General features: G+C 40.5%; 1 non-coding gene across 1 annotated transcript; it reads right to left on the reverse strand.

Annotated features, from left to right (window-relative positions):
• Positions 1 to 9291: 9291 nt before the first annotated feature.
• On the reverse strand, positions 9292 to 9398 carry LOC133299561 (small nucleolar RNA R71). Its single transcript, XR_009749949.1, has one exon. It is a non-coding gene; the product is annotated as a small nucleolar RNA R71 (small nucleolar RNA).
• Between the last annotated feature and the right edge of the window lie 13839 nt (positions 9399 to 23237).

Here is a 23237-nt window from a genome sequence, read left to right on the forward strand (position 1 = left end):
ATATTTCCTAGTAAACAGAAAAAGCGATTTTTGAAACTGGGGTTTCACTGCTCCCCTACAGTTCCAGAAGAATAAATTCATTAAAAACTATGTTGAACGCAAGACTCCAAGGCTCTTGCTTCCTTCATTCTTGAAATATCTTCCTGGTGAACTCTGTCCACCTCCATGCACGTAGAGATGGTTGAGGTTTCAGGATTTTGGATGTCGTTGCTGTTGTCAACTGATATATCAGGACCAGTTTTATGAAATGTGCCATATAACTGCTCTTGATTCTGGTTCAAAGTGCTATCTGCTTTCATCCTATTTTCCTGATCATGTTGATTTGCTTGCATAGGACTAACCGCCATGGGAGTAGCAATTGATGGAGATGGTGGAACGGGAGTATGATCTTCACGATTTTCACTCTGGACTGGACACCTCTTACCCGTGCTTGAAGAAGGAGCCGCATGCATAGTAGGAACCGTTGATTTAGTCCTAGGGGTATCTTTGGACTTTTTGGATTTAGTCCATATTTTCTGAGGAATTTCAAACTGAGGGGCCCCCATATGAGGAGTAACAGAATTAATTATTTGATTATGATCCTCCTCATTAATAGGTCCAGCTGTTAAGATTGCAAACCGTGATTGCGTAATTTCCTCCTTATCACCATGATTATCTCCATGATTATCGCTGGTCATAACTCCCTTATTACCATGATTACCATGATTATCGCTGGTCATAACTCTCTTATCACCATGATTATCGTTGGTCATAACTCCCTTATCATTATTCCTTTGTAACGTTTTTGAACCATTATGAATATGATCGCTGGTCATAACTCTCTTATCATGATTATCGCTGGTCATAACTCTCTTTTCCTCCTTATCATGATTATCGCTGGTCATAACTCTCTTATCTCCTGGCTGGACTGCACCGGCCGTTTGAGGAGGATGTCGGCTCCTGCGTTGACGATTAACAACCATCCAAGGTCCCAATCCTTTGCTTCGATGGAATTCTGAGTTGCCAGGTTCCTCTTGATGAATTTGATCGTCATTATGAATATCGGATGAACTGCGTTGCTTTGGAGCAGCTGAACAATTCTCGGTGCTATGTCCATATTTCCCACAACCAAAACAAATGAGCCCTAATCCTTCATACTCAATTTGTTTGGTAAATCCTTCCAGCACATAATCACCCTTTAATGGCTGAGATAGGTCCAGTTCCACACATATTCTTGCAAACCGTCCTCTTACATAAGCATTTGTATTGCTGTCTACCTTGATCATCTTGCCTAACCAGTTTCCAATCCTTCTAAAAAACGCTTCATCATAGAATTCAATGGGAATATCCGGTAACCGAATCCAAACAGTAATCTTAGCAATTCCAGCACTATTAGGTCTGAAAGTTGGTTCCCACTTCCTCAACGATAAATAATGACCCAAAACAATCCATGGACCACCGTTCAAAGCAAAATTGAGATCATCCTTCTCACTAAACTGGACTACGAAAAATTCATTACCAATATCAGTGACATTGATTTTGCCTTTTCTAGCCCATAAGACATTTAATTTTTTCTTCATAAACTCCACCCCAATTTTCTTCCCAAGGAGTTTAACAATCAGAGCTTTCTCCCAAGGTTTCCTCATTCTCTTCCTTGCTCTTTTGGTGCAACTAAAATAAGTACGCCCATCATCTTCCTCCCACATCTTAATTCCTCCATGGTTGACATCCTCTTCCTCAGCAGGTTCCTCCCCATCTAAGTCTTCCTCAGCAGACGCCTCTCCTTCCCATTCATCATCTTCTCCATTATGACGCATCAGAATTTCCCTCCAGGTTGAACGTTGGCCATTCTCATCTTCCATCCAACCTTCATGTCTAGGTATCATAGATACATCATTTGAAAACTGATCTCCCTCACCTTTATTCCTCTTATTACTTCTTTGAAGAATGTCAAGTTCTTCACTTGATTTGCCAGGATTCTTCCCATGATCACCTTTCTCTCTCTCACTCATCGCTCTCTAAGGCAACTCTCAATTTTAAGTACACAACTCTTTTTATAAAGAAGAAAGATGATCATCTATTATTTGCACAAATTTATGTTGATGATATTATCTTTGGTGTCACTAACGTTAATCTTTGTGAAGAGTTTGCTAATCTCATGCAAAGCGAATTTAAAATATCTATGATGGGTGAGCTAAACTTCTTTTTTGGTCTCCAAATAAAGCAACACAAGGATGGGATATTCATTAATCAAGCTAAATATTGAAAGGAGTTACTCAAAAAATTTGGAATGGACAACTCCAAGGCCATTGATACTCCCATGGGTACATCTTGTTACTTAGACAAGGATGAAGGAGGTAAATCCATAGAAATTACTAAATATCGAGGTATGATCGGCTCACTTCTATATTTAACTGCGAGTAGGCCCGATATTATGTTTTGTGTGTGCATGTGTGCTAGATTTCAAGCTAATCCTAAGGATTCACACTTAAGTGCCGTAAAACGAATTATGAGATATCTTGTAGGCACTTCACACATGGGATTATGGTACCCTAAAGGTGCATCATGTGAACTAATAGGTTATTCTGATTCCGATTTTGCGGGTTGAAAATTGGATAGGAAAAGCAAAAGTGGCACTTGCCACTTTCTTGGTTGCTCACTAGTCTCTTGGCATAGCAAGAAAAAAAAAATAGTGTGGCATTATCCACGGCCGAAGCGGAATATGTGGCGGCCGGTAGTTGTTGTGCACAAATCATATGGATGAAACAACAACTAAAGGACTTTGGGGTTGATCTTGATCACATCCCCATTAGGTATGATAACACTAGTGCCATCAATATCACCAAAAATCCCATTATGCACTCACGGACTAAACATATTGATATTAGACATCATTTTATTCGAGATCATGTGCAAAACGGTGATTGTATTTTAGAATTTGTAGAATCTTCAAAACAATTGGCCGACATTTTTACCAAACCTCTCCCAAAAGAAGTGTTTTACAATTTGCGAAGAGAAATTGGTTTGATTGATCCTTCATATTTGTAATCATGCATGGATAGCTTCTTAACTTGCAAACCATACCTTAACTATTGCTTTGGTCTTGCTCTTTTCATAACTCTTAGCCCAATATACCTGTTATATATGCCTCTTAACATTTTTGCTATGAAGTATATGCTATATGACATGTTTGATTGAATTCAGTGTGCCTTTTCTAGTTATTTTCGTATCTGTCTGGAAATATCCGGATATTCAAAATTGAATATCCGAATATTGTTATCCGGATATGATATCCGGATATCAGTTTCCGGATACCATATCCGCATATCCATATCCGGATACTGTGATTCGCTTATCCGGATATTTGTCGCGCTGGAGATTTTTAAACACAGGTGTCCACTCATCTTCTTCGTTCCATTTTTTTTTAAACCTAAACGTTCCGCTCTATCTGCTCTGAAGCCTCAAGACACTTCAACGTTGGTGTTCGACCACTCAAGACACTTCGTTCCATTATTTTTGTTTAAGTGTTCCGCTCTCCCTGCAATCATTTTCGTGACCTGCAATCATATCAGTGGCCTCTCTGTTCTCCTATCCCTGTTCGACCCTCTTCTGGAGTCTCCAAGTCGCAGGTCCTCATCTCTGTCTCTGTCATCTGCTTCGATTCTCGCCATGGCTGACAATGGTGCACGAGAACACCGCTCCAAGAGGAGGGCTGACACCCATGCCTCTTCCTCTGCCCCTGCTGCCTCTGCCCCCGTTGACCGCTCGGGCTTCGGGTATCTCTTCGATAGGAATCTCGAAGAGACCCGTACATTCATTGAGAGGTTCTCCACACGCCCTATTCTGGAGCCGAAGTACTTGGACACTGTTTTTTTGGCGGCTCAAGGGTTTGATATCTGCCAAACTCTTGACTCTGTCAACTTACTCCAGTTTACTTCCCTACAGTGCTCTTACTCCGAAGTTCTTGTTAGAGAATTCTACAAGAACATCCAGTACTCTAATGGCACTTTACGCTCTCGCGTAAAGGGTGTCGACTTTACCGTCACACCAGATGACTGGGAGGAGCTAGTTGGCTATCCCTTTCAGATTAATGATGCTGCTGACGATGATTTTGTGACTAATGATGAGCCACTTACCTTTGATGAGATTCACTTCTCCGACTTTCAGTCCTACGATCGTGCAGCATTCTTGGCTTCCATCCTTCGTCCCCAGACTGCACAGATAAACCTGGTCCGATTCTCAGCCAAGAAGCTAACTATCTATGCTCGCATCCTGCTGTATGTGATATCTCACATCATTCTCCCTAGGCATTCAAATCATGCCATTGTTCAGGAGAATGATCTTTTTACTATGTGGGCCATTGGTACTCAGCTCCCCATTGATTGGCGCTACACCTTCTGCTATCAGATGAGAGATGCCTCTTATGGTTCCACTGCACATCTGCCATACCCTATGCTCATTCAGCGCATCATGGAGCTTAAAGGTGTGCCCATGGATGGTGAAGCAAAAAATAAGCTCAGGCCCGCTTACAACTGCTTTGGAGAAAAGCTGCTTATCAAGACGAACTTCGTTTACTTGCATGGTCAGTGGCAATGGGATGATGAGGCCACATATGGAGATGCCTCAGCTGATGACATGGAGGAGGACTTGCACACTCCGCAGGCTGCTAATAGGCCAGTAGATCCACCTTCTACTGCTGCGACTCGCCTTCCTCCACCGCCTCCTCCACACACCACGTCTCGTGGCTATACTTCTCACGACATCATGCTTTACCTTCAGCAGCAAGAAGCTGCTCATATTGCATTCTGTGAGGACTGGTACCACTTCCGTGAGAATGTCTCTTCTCGTCTCACTCGCATCGAGACCTCCATTTGCCTTCACTCTCCTATCAGTGATGCTGGCGGCTCTCATGATGCTCCTGCTGAGGGAGATGAGGATGATGAGGCCACTGCTTCCGATGCGGACACTTCCAGTGATGACGACGACTCTTAGTCTAGGATTACTTATTGTCATTTTGTTTCGTAGCTGGACTACGCCTTTTTGGACGCTGATGTGCCTCTGGCAAGTGTGGTTTTTCCATGTTAAAATTGATAATAATTGGGTCATAAGAGAGCAATTTAAATACATATTTGCTATTTATATTGATTCTTTCTATGTCAATAATATTCACCTTTTGGTTGTATTTTTACAGGAAAAAGAGGAGTGAAAATTACAAATTATAAAAAGCCTGTTGACGCGACTCCACACGCACAAATGTATCACAGTACAAATGCCAGAGATTTGGCGCAAGTTGGCACCACACTGGCGCAAACCCGTGCCAGATTGCGAACTTTGCAGCGTAGGCCTTGTGCATGGCGCCACTAGGCGCCCAATCATGAAGAACATGGCGCCCATCAGCGCCCAATATTGAAGAAGGATGGCGCCTATCAGCGCCCAAAAAGACAATGATGGTGGCGCCACGTGGCGCCACTTGGCGCCAATATTGAAGGAGAATGGCGCTACTTGGCGCCAGGTTACGAGGAAGTGTTCCGACTTTTCAGAAGCGCGGCGCGAAGTAGCACCACACCGGCGCCAACTAGCGCCGGGTTGCGGGAAATTGTACCGTAATGCTATGAGGGTATTTTTGGAAGAAGGAAAAGAGTCCTATAAATAGGATCCTTTTGACAGAATTAGGGATTCAGACCTATTTTTCAGAAGGAAGCCGACGGCAGAGCTCAGGAGGATTCTTCTACAGTTCTTCTTCTCTTTTCTTCTTAATTTTATGCTTTGGAATATTGGAGTTTTTTTAGCCATGATTATGCTTGGCTAGTTTTCTTTTATTGTAGTTAGGGTCACAAACCCTATGTGAACCCTTGTTACGCGGATTGATTTATAATTGTTCGTTTATATAATTATCTTTATCTCTACCTTGTTCGTATTTGATATTTTCTTTATTAGAATTGATCACTCTAATAGTTGATAATAGTCTGAGGGTTAGAACCCTAGATAGGGATATTGGGGCTTTCATCCTGAAAGGGGGTAAGATAACGGTTCGTATGCATGCTAGGAATAGATGTGTATTGAATTGCGGATGCCTAAATTATAGAGTTCATCGCTTAATTTTTATGAGGGGTTGCTGAGGGTTTAGGATTCCAATTGAGGATTAAAGGGTTAAATTGCCAAGGGATTGGGATTTAACTAATTATTTTAGATAATAATTTATCCGAGTAATTTTATAAATTAATGTTGTAAATCAATCCAAAGTAAGAAGTGGGGATCATAAGGCGAGTGCGCTCTAGCTACAATACCTTTCTCATATTTTTTACAAATCAATTCTCATTGTTATTGTTTTATTTCTCTTAAATAAAAAAATATAAAAACAAGTCTTTACTTTTATTTCTTATTGTTACTAAAAATCATTTCGCAATTTTTCGAAACAACAAACCGAGTTTTCCAACTTAAGGGGACTGGTTATTGTAGTACTTGGTTTACAATCCCTGTGGAGACGATACTCTACTTACACATTATATTACTTGTGTGATTGGTATACTTGCCGGAGAGCATCAGACGCTTGTACTCCTTTTGATTGATATTTTGTTTGAGGACTACGCGTATCTACTTGATTTATGTACCGCTTTTCGCTTAATGATATGCATCGTATTTTCTTTGCAATTTCATTACACTATCTTCTTACTTGCATACTCCTTTCACTATTGGATTACTTCTTTTTTATATTGCCAAAGGGGGAGAAACATATACTAAATTGCGAAATATTCAATTACTCAAGTTGCAAGGTAAATAGGGGGAGATATTGAAAATTGAAAATAACCTATGCCATGAACTAAGGGGGAGTATTATATTTCAATTGAATGAATTTATGCAACACTAACTCTCTTTCTCATTTTAAAGTTTGTCATCATCAAAAAGGGGGAGATTGATGAATCAAAGTGATGATGTGGATACAACGTATACTTGATGATTCCACGACAACATGGTTTTGATGATAACAAAGAGGAATGATTCAAAGACGAAGCAATATCCAAAAAGCAAATGTGAAAGCATGCACCAAGTCTCAAGCATCAATCCAAGTCTCAAATGGTATACTCATTTAGGACTTAGGATAAATATGTAAAGATGTATAGATACAAAGCATCGCATGAGCTCAAGGTCATTCATCAATCATATATTTCAAAAGCATGCATCCTTAAAAGAAAAGTCAAAACAAATGGTTTCATATGTACAATATTGGTTTGGAAGAAGTACCTATGTGATACAAACTTTTCTAGATAATTTCCATAACCAATAACATGCATTACACATCATATAAATCATTTGGAAAGAGTAGAAACTCAGAACTCGTACAAAAAGGCTGCTGCTATGAAATATCCGGATATTCCACTTTGAATATCCGGATATCCAGTATCCGGATATGGAACCAAGAATATCCGGATATGTGCCCGACAAATATCCGGATATGTACGGATTACAACGGCTATAAAAGACTAGAAACGGCTAGTTTTCATAGGAGGTGTCATTATAAATACCCACATCAGCTGGGATGAACAGTGCACGACCCTAGATTATTTATTGAAGCGTTATTACTCTTGCTAGGCTTTTATTGCTCATTAATTACTTACTTTGATCATTGCATACACTTGAGCTCATCTTTCCTTTGAAGTTATACATCTCTTAGTTCTTCAATTTGTTCAATCTGTACTTTGAGAGTACTTAGCCACTTCTAATCACCTCAATATTACTTCTTGATTTGAGAGGGGAGTGAACCCTATATTTGAGAGGTTACCAAATTCCTAAGAAAATTTGGAGTGAAAAAGTGTAAGGCATCAAGAGCCCGAAGTCTTGAAAAGTTGTAGTGGTTTGTCAAGCACCCTCAAGCTTGATAGTTAGTGAAAAGAATTGATCAAGCGACTTCAGTCTGGACGTAGGTCACGGTGGTGGTGACCGAACCAGGATACATCTAGTTTGCAATTTCTCTAACCTTAATCTCTTTATTTAAGTATTAAAATTGCATCTTAAATTGTCTTTATATATTCGCTTGCTTACTTTGTTGATCATTACACTTGCTTTTACAATTAGACATTTCCTTATTAAATCACTTTCTTGAAGAAATAGTCTTTAAAACATCAAAGGAGGTACTTTGCGAAAAGATTTTGTAAAACTTAATTCACCCCCCCTCTTGAGTATTGAAGCCACCTGTCCAACAGATTATAGTTATTTCTGTTTTAGTAGTATATTTAGTTTTTTTATCTGGCTCTTACAAAACTCCAATGATTATTATCTCACCTTCTTCTTAACAGGAAGGATCACATACATAACAAAGCGAGCAACTGTGTGTCACCAGATTGAACCTACTGTTCGTGAGGGACGTTGTCAAGACAGTAGGGAACGTTTGACCAGACAGTTCATTACTAACTTTTCTTCTCATTTTCATTCTTTATAAACAGTAATAAGACAACAATTGGCACTCTATCCTCGTGGGAACGATAATTTGGGCATTAATACTCCCATTATTACTTGATGCGTGCACTTGCGCACTTGGGTTGGAATTAAGGAGCGAATCTGTGTTCTACAAGAACAGAGGAATGTCCCTTACTTAGAACTTATATTTTCCACCATCAGCAAACCGCCCAACAAGTTTTTGGCGCCGTTGCCGGGGATAGAAACACTAACTGTTGTTCTTATCACTGTTTACTAACACATACACTGTATATCTAACCTTACTTTTATAATTTTTTCTCTTTGTTACTAAGACTGTTGTACATCTATACTTTTTGTTTATGGTTTATGAGTGAAGAGTTTGAAACAGACTCTGACCACTCCATTGAAGTACCTGAATTTCTCTTTGATCCTGAACCGGAACGTACACTCCATAGGAGAAGGAGAATACTCAGGGAAGAAATTCCTGAAAACATGGCTGACCATAATGATAACAATGAAGAAGTTCCTCCTGAACAAAACTTCAGAACTCTGGCTGCTCCTTTTAGGAACAGACCAGACAGGGGAGTAATCTTCCCCCCTATAGCACCAAATTTTGAACTTAAACCTATCATGTTCCACATGATTAGGGAAGCAGGGATCTTCAATGGACTCCCTGCAAAAGACCCCTACACACACCTCACCACATTCCAAGATATCTGTGATAATTTTAAAGCTGAGGGTGTGACTGAAGAGAGTATGAGAATGAGGTTGTTTCCTCACTCCTTGGGCTTAAAAGCTAAAACATAGATGAAAACTCCCACCCCTGGATCAATCTACACCTGGGAAGAGCTCTCTAACAAGTTTATAGAGAGGTTTCTTCCAATGTCCCGACAAGCTGATGTTAGAGGAGAAATCTCTAACTTCAGGATGTTTTATGGAGAAAATCTCTATGAAGCATGGGAGAGGTACAAGGATATCATAAGAAAATGTCCAAACCATGGGGTAGAAAGTTGGGGAGTGTTACAATCTTTCTATAAGGGACTTGACCATACTTCTCAATCTCACTTAGATTTTGTTGCAGGGGGATATTTCTTTACAGGAACACTTGAATCAAGGTACGAAATCATAGAAGGGACTGCTTAAAGATGTCTCTAATGGCCAATAGACAGAGTGAGTCCAGTAAGGAAGCCAGGCATGCTAGAACTGGATAAACAAACTACCATGGCAGCCCAGCTGGCAGCACTTATGAATGAAGTGAAGAACCTGAGAGCTGACCAAGCCACACCAAGGATGAAAGTCTTACAACTCACAGCAACTGAACCAGAACCATGCTCAGCCTGTGGTGACCTTCATGACTCAACAGACTGTCCATCCACTGCATTGGTGTGCTATGCAGAAAATTTTGGCAACAGGAACTTCACCAGAGACAACCAACAAGCAGGACGCAGTACAGATTCAGGCCCTGGAGGGACCATCATCAAAGATTAGAACCACAACACCCAATGGAGACCACCCATTAACCAGAGACCATTCAACAGCCAGCAGCAATATCAGCAAGGTAGCAGCAGTGGAACATTTGAACAAAGGAGAAACAACTACGTTCCGTTCCGTAGAGATGACCAACACATCAACACCCTGGAAAATTATGTCAAGGAATATGTCACCAGGAATGATGCAGTGGTCAGGAACATTGAGTCCCATCTGGGACAGATTGCTGCTAACCTTCAAACCAGAACACCAGGATCACTACCAGGGGACACTGAAGTTCCCTCAACCAATTCTGAATCCACCCTACGAGGTAAGTACCATGTGTAGCTAAAGACATTAAACTAAGCGTTGACTGGGAGGCAACCCAGTATATACATTTTCTCTCTGACAAAGAGCAAAGTTTTGGGGTGGTTATTCTTAACCACAAGACTCCCAAAATGGAGGGAACGTCTGTTGTTCCTCTCCAAACAGTCCAAATAAAGTACGTTCCGTTCCAGGAACGTAGTTTTGGGGTGGTCCCTGACCACGCATTCCCAAAATGAAAAAAATATATATATTATATAGAAATTTCCATTATATATCTATAGATTTTTAGTAAATACTAATAGGCAATAGGTTAGACATATATATTTTTAGATTAAAATTCCAAGTATGCATTTTTCTCTTAGATAGGAAGAGACAAAGGGAACGTTCCCTGGGTTAGGAGATAGGATTGACTAGGGACACCTGTCCCTGCTGAGTCACGCAACCATATCAAACTTGCTTTCATTGCAAATCTTGAAAACGCGCGCAGAAAAGCAACCGTCTCCTCAACCATTAAGGCAACTACACCCCTTCCTCTTCCCTCTCTCCCACGACCTGAACCGTTCCATCGTTTCACACTCATCACTTCCTAGTCATTAACTGATGACCACTCATTCTGTAACCTCCTCTCCTTCACCTCCACGTCCCAGAAACCCTTTCAGATTCTTCCCCCACTGTCTATTTAAACTCGGTTTCTGATTTCTTCAAGTTTTACTACTTCCATTCAACTCAGAACCCCTTTATCCCTCCTGCAATGGTGCCCTAACTCCCTTTCTGAACAAAATTACTAAGCTTACATTTGAAGTGACTCATGTTGCCAACCAAGGTGAGGAGCTAGAGCTTGATGAAGAAACTGTCGTTCTGTATCTAGAAAGGAACATTTCTCTGCATCAGGACAAAGTGGTTCTGCCTCCCTTCGTGAAGGAATCACTGGTCAAACTTAGGTGGCTGCTCTTCGCCACTGATGACCGCGAGTTGAACCTAGACTGGGTGGCAGAGTTCCTATACCAGACGAAGAGGCTGAAGAAGGACGCTCCTGATATGGTCGCAGTAAGGGGGAAACATGTATCATTTTCCCCTGCTGATGTCCAACAGATACTCTACCTCCCCACCGTCACGAATTATGCAGTAATCTTCAGGAACAGTCACTTGAAGAGATACATCAAGAAAACCAAGATTTTCTTCCCCTGCCTCATCACCAATAGAAAGGCAAGTTCTGAAAAATCACATCCAGGAATGGACAGAGCAAACACCAACCCATGAGTGACAGTGAGACAAAAGATCAGCAACCTTCTCATATCTGGGGACAGAATCCTCTTATTGTTCACTATAGAGAGTAGCTCATTTTCTGAAAAGTTCATGGTTGCTCACTGGCTCAAGTTTATTTCTGTTATGTTATTCTTTTAAATTGGGCAGACCAATACAATATTTCTGAGTTGTTTGAGGACAACCAACAATTTAGTTTTGGGGTGTTTGATGGGACGTAAATCCGTTCCCATCTAAGCCCATTTTGATGGAAAAATACCATATGTTCCCCCATCTAATGAGCAACTTCAGCATGAAAATCACTTGTTTTACACATTTGTGACAAAAACACAGTGGGGGAACGGATGGTGACATATTCTTTTAAAATATATTAAAAGGGGAATGGACTGAGACGCATTTAATACACCTGCTACATGCATTTAATGCTTCTGTACACTTTTGCAGATGACGTAGGATTGCAGTCGTCCAAAAAGCAAGGCGGAGAACCAACCGAATAGCTATAAACGTGAAGAGCAGAGGATCCAGAGTTCTCATTGGCCGAAAATGAAAGCAAGGCATGGGATGACCTGCAAACAACGGCTAATCATCACCAAACCTTGCCCAATCCAGTAAATCTGCGCAGCATCCACACGCTAATGTCATCGTCCCGTATCCTCAACTCAAGCAAGCATCTCCAAAGGATTTACAAGATTGCCATTCTTCTTCCAGCTATAAATAGGACCACCCTCATACAAAAACATCATCGAATCCTGGAGGGTCTTAAGTCCAAAAGGAAGAGATCAATTAGTAGTAGTAATAGTTAGTAGCTTAGTTTATTTTAAGTTGTAACTGTAGTTAAGGGACAACCTCTCCTTCCATCTCTGTATCAACCATTAAAGACTCCTCACGAGCAACTATCCATCTTTCTCCATTTTCTATTTTCTTTTGTAACTGTCTTTTAAATTAATATAAGTGTTTTTCTCTTCGTTCTACTCGTTATCTCTTGACTGAATCTCGGGTCTATGTGATTTCAGTTAAGAATAATTATGTTTAAGCTATCAGCTATAAGCTGAACTATCTGTGGAACGGGTAAACTGTGAAACTCTTATTAAAGAACTATTTTCAAAACTCTTGACCGAAGCTTTTTGTATTTCTTTGGCTAAGTGAGCTATATTCATTGTGCACCAATGGAAACTGGGTACATACTGAGAAAGGAACTTCCATAAGGAAGGGATTTCAGACAGCTTAGCCATTGGGGGAATGTAATTGTCATGGCAAAAACGCTACTGGTCACCTTAGGAATAAGGGGCCAACTCGTCCATTTTAAGGTTCTGATCTGAGTACCTGTTGGAGTCAAGGGAGCCGTAGGAATATGGAAACTTGTGAGCCATCTAGTCCATGAGCTGAGGAATCAGAGTTGGCAGGCAAAGAAACTGGGACAAAGGCAGAAAGTGTTAAGTCTTGAGCAGAGAAAACAGTCCCTTTAAGAGTGAAGCAGTGAATCTGTTCCTTCTGTTTAACTGTTTTAACCACCACCCTGTTGTCTCTTGATTATAGTTATTTATATTTTAGTAGTATATTTAGTTTTTTTATCTAGCTCTTACAAAACTCCAATGTTTATTATCTCACCTTCTTCTTAACAGGAATGATCACATACATAACGAAGCGAGCAACTGTGTGTCACCAGATTGAACATACTGTTCCTGAGGAACGTTGTCAAGACAGTAGGGAACGTTTGACCAGACAATTCATTACTAACTTTTCTTCTCATTTTCATTCTTTATAAACAGTAATAAGACAATAATTGGCACGCTATCCTCGTGGGAACGATAATTTGGGCATTAATACTCCCTTTATTACTTGATGTGTGCACTTGCGAACTTGGGTTGGAATTAAGGAGCGAATCTGTGTTCTGCAAGAACAGAGGAACGTCTCTTACTTCGAACTTATATTTTCCACCATCAGCAAACCACCCAACAACTGCCAAAACGTGATGAAAAAGCAAAAATGGAGCTTCGAATAGCACGTTTTAGCGTCCACATGCACGCTAAAACGTGCTATGAGACCAAAAATAACCAATTGCCCCTGCCTCTACGCGTTTTGGCGTGCTAATGAATGCCAACACGCACTTGAAAGAGTCAAATAGGGTTTCGAAGAGCACGTTTTGGCATGCTCCTGGGCGCCAAAACGTGCTCATGTTTTCACAGGGCAGTAGCCCCTGCCCCTGCACATTTTAACGTGCTATATGCACGCTAAAACGCGCCAACGCGGGCCCAAAAATTTTAAAGGCCTATTATTCCCCCACCTCATATCACCCCATTCTCTCCCTCCACCATCCATCTCTGCACTCTTCCCCTCTCAAGCTTATCCTCTAACATTCTTTAAGTTTAAACTCTCTTCAAGCATCTTCAAGTTTAAGGATTCCAGGTATTCTTCTACTCCTTTGCTTATTTCATCATCAAGTTTAAGGATTCCACCTAGGTGTTGGTTGAATTGATAAAATGAGAAAAAATATATATATATATATATAATATATATATATATATATATATATATATATATATATATATATATATATAGCACCACACTTAGGGTTCCGAATTAGGGCATTTGAATTCCATGTTTCTATAACAAATTATTGCCTATGGATGTCAATTAATGTTATTGTGGTTGCATTGTTTGGTGATTGAGAATTCGTATGCTTCAAATTATAGTGCAATTTCAACCTTCAAAAGCATGCCCACATACTGTTTGCTATAATGTCACAAAGAAGATACATGCAAAATGATTGTGTTCGGTTGGGTGCAATTGGAAGCATGACAAGAATTGTATAGCTATATGCATTTGGTTGATGAATGTTGAGTGATGGTCCGAAAAGAGACAAAGTTGTTAAATGGACATTTGGTTCAATCACTAAGCCTAGCAATACTTGAAACAAACTTGGGGTATCATAGAATCATGATCGAAGGATTGATTGACTTGGTTGAAATTTTCCTTTAACAAATTGGACATATTGATGTGCATAAGGAAGAAGGCCTCCATAACCACATGTGGTTCAAAATTATGCGTTCCAATTTGACATACCACATGTTTGGCAAAATGCTTGAATGAGTTGCAAAGAAATTGTCACATGCATTCACATTCACAATTCCACATCATATTTGCACAAGATTGGTCATGAAAGTAAGACACATTACATCTTTTCCAATATGGACTGTTAACATAGAACCATGGATTGAAGCATGCTTATTACAAATGGAATAAGATTCTATGTTGGAAGTTTCCAATACAAATGACCATTGCATGTTACAAAACATCTTGTACTTGATCCATTTGCTATCAATTGACTTGGAATATTTTCTGTTTTCCAGGTATGGCTCCCAAAAAGAGAGTTAAGGTGAACCCCAATGGTGGTTCAAGTTCAAGTCAAGCAGCAGACCTTGGTTATGATGAACACAAATTCAGGTCCGAAGCTTATGCAACCCGGTACATTGAGCATATCAAGAAGAAGTCCTTTGTCAGAGAGAGGATTGATGGGACGTAAATTCGTTCCCATCTAAGCCCATTTTGATGGCAAAATACCACACGTTCCCTCAGTTGATGAGCAACTTCAGCATGAAAATCACTTGTTTTACACATTTGTGACAAAAACACAGTGGGGGAACGTCTGGTAAAGTATTCCTTTAAAATATATTAAAAGGGGAACGAACTGAGACGCATTTAATGCACCTGCTCCATTCATTTAATGCCTCTGTACACTTTGCAGGTGACGTAGGGTTAAAGACTTCTAAATAGCAAGACGGTGCACCAACTGAGCAGCTGAAAACGTGAAGAGCAGAGAATCAAGAGTTCTCATTAGCTAAAAATGAAAGCAAGGCATGGGCAAGTCTGCATACTGTGGCTAATCATCACCAAACCTTGTTCCATCCAGCAACTTACGCAGCTTCCATACTCTGCTGCCACCGTCCCGTCCCCTCATTCAAGCAACTTGCTCCAAAGGATTTACAAGCTTACCACTCTCCTTCCATCTATAAATAGGACCACCCTCATACAAAAACATCATCGGATTCTGGAGGGATTAAAGTCCAGAAGGAAAAAGATCACCTAGTAGTAGTAGTAGTCAGTAACTTAGTTTTATTTAAGTTGTAACTGTAGTCAAGTGACAACCCATCCCCTTTGCTCTGTATCAAACCTCAAGACTCCGCACGAGCATTAAACCATCTTTCTCCATTTTTCTGTTTCTTTTGTAAACTGTCTTTTAAATTAATATAAGTGTTTTCTCTTCGTTCCATTCGTTATCTCTTAACTGAAACTCGGGTCTATGGGATTTCAGTTGGGAATGATTATGTTTAAAATATCAGCCATGAGCTGAACTATCTGTGGAATGGAAAAACTGTGAAACTCTTAAAGAACTATTTTCAAAACTCTTGACTGAAGCTTTTTGTATTTCTTTGGCTAAGTGTGCTATATTCATTGTGTACCAATGGAAATTGGGCACATACTGAGAAAGGAACTTCTATAAGGAAGGGATTTCAGACAGCTTAGCCATTGGGGGAAGGTAGTGTCATGGCAAAAACACTACTGGTCACCTTAGGAATAAGGGGCCAACTCGTCTATGTTAAGGTTCTGTACTAAGTACCTATTGGAGTCAAGGGAGCCATAGGAATATGGAAACTTGTGAGCCATCTAGTCCATGAGCTGAGGAATCAGAGTTGGCAGACAAGAAACTGGGACAAAGTCAAAAAGTGCTAAGTCTTGAGCAGAGAAAACAGCCTCTTTAAGAGTGTAGCAGTGAATCCGTTCCTTCTGTCAAACTGTTTAAACCATCACCCTGTTGTCTCTTGGTTATAGCTATTACTATTTTAGTAAGTTTTCTTTCCTTTATTTAATCTTGTATCTATAAAACCCCAATGATTATTATCTCACCTTCTTCTAAACAGGAAGGATCACATACATAACGCAGCGAGTAATTGTTTGCCAGCAGATTGAACTTACTGTTCTTGAGAAACGTTGTCAAGACAGTAGGGAACGTTTGACCAGACAGTTCATTTACTAACTTTTCTTCTCATTTTCATTCTTTATAAAACAGTGTAAGACAATAATTAGGACTCTATCCTCGTGGGAACAATAATTTGGGCATTAATACTCCTTTTATTACTTGATGCATGCACTTGCGCACTTGGGTTGGAACTAAGGGAACGAATCTGTGTTCTGCAAGAACAGAGGAACGTCCCCTATCAGAACTTATATTTTCCACCATCAGCAAACCACCCAACAAGGATCTTCTTCCTAAAGCAAGGGCAGCACCCTGATTTCTATAACATCATGGTGGCCCAAGGATGGAGAGCATTTGGGAGACTTCCAATTGAAGCAAATGAAGAACTGGCTAGAGAATTCTATGCCAATGCTTACACCATAGAGCGGGGAGCCAACAGGGAATATATTAGCTATGTGAGAGGGAAACTAGTGAGCTACAATGCTACTGCCATTCAAGCAATTCTCCACACAGCTCACCATGATACCACCACACAGAGGACTTGCCGGTTCCAATCAACACTTGCATCTATTGAATATGAGCAGAATGATCCCTTTGGTAAAGCTGAGCCAATCCTCTCAAGTCTTACACTTCCAGGAGAGAAGTGGGACCCCCCTAAAGATGGCAGCCAACCTAAGAGGATTTGGCTTAAACAGCTGAATAATGTGGCTAAAGTATGGTACCACTTTGTCAACAGCAACATAATGCCAAGTACAAATGAAACAGAGATAGTGGTGAGAAAAGATGTCCTTATCTATACTGTGATGATGGGGCTGCGGGTGGATTTGCCTAGGATACTAGCTGACAGTATCTATGACATAGCCCACAAAAAGGACAAGACAACCACAATTGGTCATGCTTCTCTGATTCAGAGTTTATGTGCAGCAGCAGGGGTGGAGATCCCTACCCAAGGGGATGTCATCCCATTGAAGCCCGAGATTGATGCCAAGTACATCTCTACTTACATTAGAGGCTCCTCTATTCCTGGAGATGATGACCCAGTGCCGCCACCAGAGACTCGTGGCAGACCGCGACGTGCACCTAGACCATCTGCTCCAGCTGAGAGACCACCAATTGTGACTACTGATAGCCGCCAGGATGATCTCGAGACGCATATGGGATTTCTCAAGCGGCGACTGAGGGATATGGATCATAGGGAGCAGGCGTACCAGATTTACATGACTACATATCACCCCCCTGCTCGACCTGATGGACCTCCACCTTTCCAGCCTACACCTTATGATGGATCCGATGAGGAGGCCACTTTTGATGCTGCCAGGCGGAGCACCTTGACATCCCAGGCCACCACTTCACATGCTGCAGATGAGGACACCGATATGATTCCAGCCATTGTCCGAGATGCCGAGGAGGAGGATAGAGATGATTGAGACATCCTTTTTCCCATTCCCCCTCTTACTTTCTTTTGATGATTAGCATTTTTGTTTGATATGCTAACCCTGTGACATGTTTCATACTATCGCTTTTATGACTGATGAGTTAGATTGTTTCATGATGTTTCAGAATGATCAACTAGTTATGCTTATCTTGCACACGATTTATTTTTAGATTTAAATCTATTTCTGAGGACAGAAAAATTTAAATCTAGGAATGGAGAATGCGCGCTCCATCTAAGCACATTGGATTGAGACCGGAGGAAATTTTCATGAGTACACACAGACAGAATCTCCAGTCAAGATAGGGAACTATCTCAAATCCCTTTTCATGCAATTTTTAAATTTTGCTTTTCATGTTTTAGTTAGATAATTTTTAATTGTTTTGCTGCAAAAACCTCAAGCCAATATTTTATGTGAAAAATCTAAATTTTTTTAAGTTTTCGCAGTGTTTTAATTGGAAAAATGGCGGGAAGTTTAAATTAGCAATTGATTCAGAGCATGATGATGCACTTATACATTTTCACTTTTATGAACATCATTGCAAGAAGTGACATGATTCATTGAGTATATTGTTTGATATTGAAATTGTTTGAGAAATAGAACATGGAAATTACTGTGCATTCATAGCCGTGAGGTTTTGAGCCTATACAGAAAAATTTTATTGAGTGTGCATTCCACTGTTGAGATACTCTAGAACTTGCTTTGTTTCTTGATTGAAATAATCTGTGATTTATTCTGTAGAGATGATAGAGGCATGTTCTTTCTCTAACTAGATGCCAAATAGCTAACCTTGATGATAATTCCTTAGTTAAAGCCCCTTTGAGCCTAGACTTTTTGTTCATGAAGAACCTTTGAATGTGAATAGCCACTTCTCCAATTGAATCCTCACCTTAATAGCAGATTAATTTCAGATTTCAAGTAAGGAGTGGACATGAGTTTCAACTATGCAGGCGTTCAATGGAAAGAAGAAAGTACAAGCACAAGGGCAAAGCCCAAGAAAGAAATAAGAAGGAAAAGAATCAAGAAAAGCGAGCAAAATGCTCCAAACAAAGAAAGAAAAAAGAAGCGAAAAGCAAGAAAATACGCTTAGAAAGAAAACGACAAAAGAGAAAGTTCAAAGCAGAAAAATAACGAACTGGAAAGAAGAAGAAAGCCTTACAGCCTGAAGAACGAACAACACTTGTTCCATTCCTTAATCTGAATTGATCTTTAAACCCTTGTCCCAAATTCTTTCCTTCCTTTTCACCAGGCCACGTTACAACCTTGCGAAAGACCTCTTGATCTGCTTGATTAATCATAAGAACTGTGGAGAGCGAGAATATAAGCAAGCATATGGTAGTGTTGATTCAGTGAAATAAGAGAGAAACACCAACCCTCTAGACAGTTAAGCAAGAGAGAATTAAAACTCCTAGTGAGGGAGTGTCTCAGGAAGTTCCCCTGTTCTTGATCTTAAGGAATTTCATTAAAAGTTTTTACTGATGAATTATTGATCCTATTGTTTTGATGTGTCATCCTTTCCTTAAGTCTGAATGCTCTGTAGTCAATTCTCTGATTAAATCCTGCCTATGAATTCCATGCAATTGAAAGTCTTGATTGAATTTCATTAAGTTCATTCTAGTGCATTGCTGAGGACAACAATGTTCAAATCTGAGAATGGTTGATAAACCCTTAGTTTACCATGTTTTTAGGCTTAATTCTGATTGATATATGTTGAGAATTGCATGGAAATTAGGATTTTGTGCTGTAAAAGGTACAGTAATTGAATATCTTGCTAACATGTTGTCGTAATGTTGATTTACAAGGTTTTTAACACTTATTATGGCAATTTGGAACCAAAGGAAGATATCAAGTGAAGATGAAGTCACAAGAAGGCAGGAATTCAAGTGTTTATCCCCTGGAGGAGGACGTTTTGGCGCACAACAGCACGCCAAAACGTCCAAAAAGCTACCAAAAATCACTCGAGCAGCACGTTTTGGCATGCTAATGGACGCCAAAACGTGTGAAGGCAGACAACAACAAGCAATTTGAACAACAAGGACTATCCAAAGAGTTGCTGGAGGTTCCAGGGAAGATTTAATCAAGATATGCAACAGATTCCATGAAGATATAAAGAGGAAACACATCAAAAAGATATAACTTCAAATAAAGAAGATACGATGAAGATACAACAAAGATTTGAAGCTCCAATTCATCAACCAAATCTCCAAGATATTACATGAAAAAGGAAACAAAGATGAAATCAAATACAAATATGATATGGATTCAGTAAGAGATTTAATGATGGATACAACTCCTGTGGTTATAAATAAGGAGCTTGGGAGCAGATCAATTCACCCATTCACAACGATTCACCAATTCATTCATCCTCATTCATACTCCAAGGAGGAATCCTGTTGTGGAGCGCTGGAACACTGAGGACCAAGTCAACATCACACCAATGGAGGCTTGGGGTTCTCTTTTCTTTATTGTTATTTTTCAATTCAGTATGCTAGAGTAGTCTTTTATGTAGTTAAGGGTAGATGGAACCCAATTGAATCTTTATGTTTATGAATTAAATTGTCTCTGAATCCTGTTCTTTTATAATTGAATAAATTATCTGTTTTTAATGCTTTCTATGAGTTTGTTCCTTATAGAATGATTTTGGGGAATTGTATGACAATAGGAATGTTGGTGCATGAACCTTGACTTGATAGTTTATCATAATCCTTGTGATCTAGGAATAGGAATAGGAATAGACATAAGGTAATTATGCAATCTTGTAATTATTGATCTTAATACATGTTTTCTTGGGGGAATATTCGGGAAACTAGAGTTCTTTCAAGATTACATAGATTTATGGTAACAAGGAATTGAGCCGTAATTAACTCAGATAGAATTGATTGGCAATATATTAAGAAACAAATTCTTGGCTTTTTAATTCATAACATATTGAGGATATTGGGGGAAGTCGAAACCTTAACTACGCTTGTTTTAAATCTTAATCAAACATCATCATCTCATTCATTCTTTTAATTCTGAAATTTCATACTTGCATGTTCTTAATTGTTTTTAAATTTAGGTTCTTTGAACCACAAATCTCTTCATCAAAATTCTCTCAAACCAAACCTTTGATTGTCCAACTAAAACGCAATTAGTGAACTAGTTCTTGAAATTCTGATCCTCGTGGGAACGATCTTGTACTCCGGTACACTTTATTACTTTCACGATCGGTGCACTTGCCGAGTCGCAATAATGTTGGCCAAGTTCGGAGGCAAGGCAAGCCGATAGGCAACAGGTCCTACTCTACCAAGGATCTGGTAGGGCCCTAAGAATCTCGAGCTCACTTCCTCACTCCGAGTGTCCGACCAACACCAGTGACAGGTGAAAGTTTAACAAACACGTGCTCACCCTCACTGAATCTAGTGGACGATGCTTGACATCATAGTAACTCTTCTGGCGATTCTGGGCATTCTTCAGCTTTTCCCTGATCATCTGGATCTACAGGGTGGTATCCTGGACGAAGTCCAAGCTAAATAACTCACGATCTCCAACCTCAGACCAGCAGGTAGGAGTACGACACCTCCTACCATACAACGCCTCGTAGGGTGCCATGCCGAGGCTAGCATGGAAACTGTTGTTATAAGAAAACTCAACCAAAGGCAGGTACTTATCCCATGCTGAACCCTACTCCAACGTGCAAGCCCTCAACATGTCCTCCAAGGTCTGGATGGTCCGCTCAATCTGTCCATCAGTCTGACGGTGATAGGATGTACTCAATCTCAACTGAGTGCCAAAAGCTTCCTGCAGCGCCTCCCAGAATCGAGATTTGAACTTCGGGTCCCTATCATTGATGATACTCTCGGGCACCCCATGAAGCCTCATGATCTCGCGAATATACAGTTTGGCCAACTGCTCTGTAGTGAAGCTCATCTTTACCGGAAGAAAGTGGGCAGACTTTGTCAATCCGTCCATGATGACCCAAATAGAGTCACAGCCAACCTGAGTCTTCGGCAAACCCACCACGAAGTCCATGGAAATGCTCTCCCATTTCCATTCTGGAATCTCAAGAGGTTAAAGCTTACCAGACGGCTTCTGGTGTTCTATCTTCACCTTCTGGCAAATCAAACACTTGGACACAAAAACAACAATGTCCTTATTCATTCATGGCCACTAGAAATTTCTATTCAAGTCTTGAAACATCTTTGTAGCACCAGGGTGGACAGTACACTGGCCCTTATGGGCCTCTGACATCATCTCTTCGGTCAAAGGACCTCGAGGAATCACGATCCGCTTCGGAAACAACAGAAGTCCATCCTCATTCCAAGACACACCGTCTTGGTTCTTCACGTAGTCAAGGCACTCTCTCTGCACTTGCGCATCTTGGATCTTCTCCATTAGCTCATTCCTGACTCTCACAGTCTCCATCTCAAGAAGTGCACCCCCAAACAAGAAAGTCACTTTCAGATCTCGAAACTTCTCTATGATATCGAAGTCACCCATCGTCAAACTAAATAGACTCACGGATTTCCGACTCAGAGCATCAGCTACCACATTGGCCTTGCCAGAATGGTACTTCAACTCAAAGTCGTAGTCCTTCAGAAATTCCATCCATCTTCTTTGTCGCATGTCCAGCTCCTTCTGATCGAACAGATACTTCAAGCTCTTGCGATCACTGAACACGGCAAACTGCATACCAAACAGATAATGCCTCCAAATCTTGAAAGCAAACACAATAGTAGCCAACTCCAAATCACGAGTCGGGTAGTTCTCCTCATGAGGCTTCAACTGCCTCAAAGCATAAGTAACAACTCTACCAGTCTGCATCAAAACCCAGCCAAGCCCCTTTCCAGAAGCATCACAGTAAAGCTCAAACTGCTCTTCAGGATCAGGAAGGATCAACACTGGTGAAGTAGTCAATCTCTCCTTCAACTCCTGAAAGCACTCCTCACACTTGTGAGTCCACACAAATGGAGTCTCTTTTCGGGTAAGGCGAGTCAATGGAAGAACTATCATGGAGAATCCCTTGATGAACCTCCTGTAGTAACCTGCCAAACCCAAGAAACTCCTAACTTCAGTAACCGTCTTAGGCCTCTCCTAATCTAACACGGCTTTGATCTTGTTGGGATCCACTGCGACTCCTTCAGCTGAAATCACATGCCCAAGGAACTTGACTGACTTGAGCCATAATTCGCATTTTGAAGGCTTAGCATAAAGCTTTTTCTCCTTCAGCACTTGTAAAACAATCCTCAGATGCTCTGCATGCTCCTCCTCGGTCTTGGAGAATATCATAATGTCGTCAATGAAGACGATCACAAACTGATCCAGATACGGCTGGAAAATCCTGTTCATGTAATCCATGAACACAGCGGGCGCATTGGTGAGTCCAAAAGAAATCACCA

This window comes from Gastrolobium bilobum, unplaced genomic scaffold (genome assembly GCF_033153095.1).
Source record: "Gastrolobium bilobum isolate Gb01-03AN ecotype WA unplaced genomic scaffold, APGP_CSIRO_Gbil_v1 utg18078, whole genome shotgun sequence".
NCBI lineage: Eukaryota > Viridiplantae > Streptophyta > Magnoliopsida > Fabales > Fabaceae > Gastrolobium > Gastrolobium bilobum.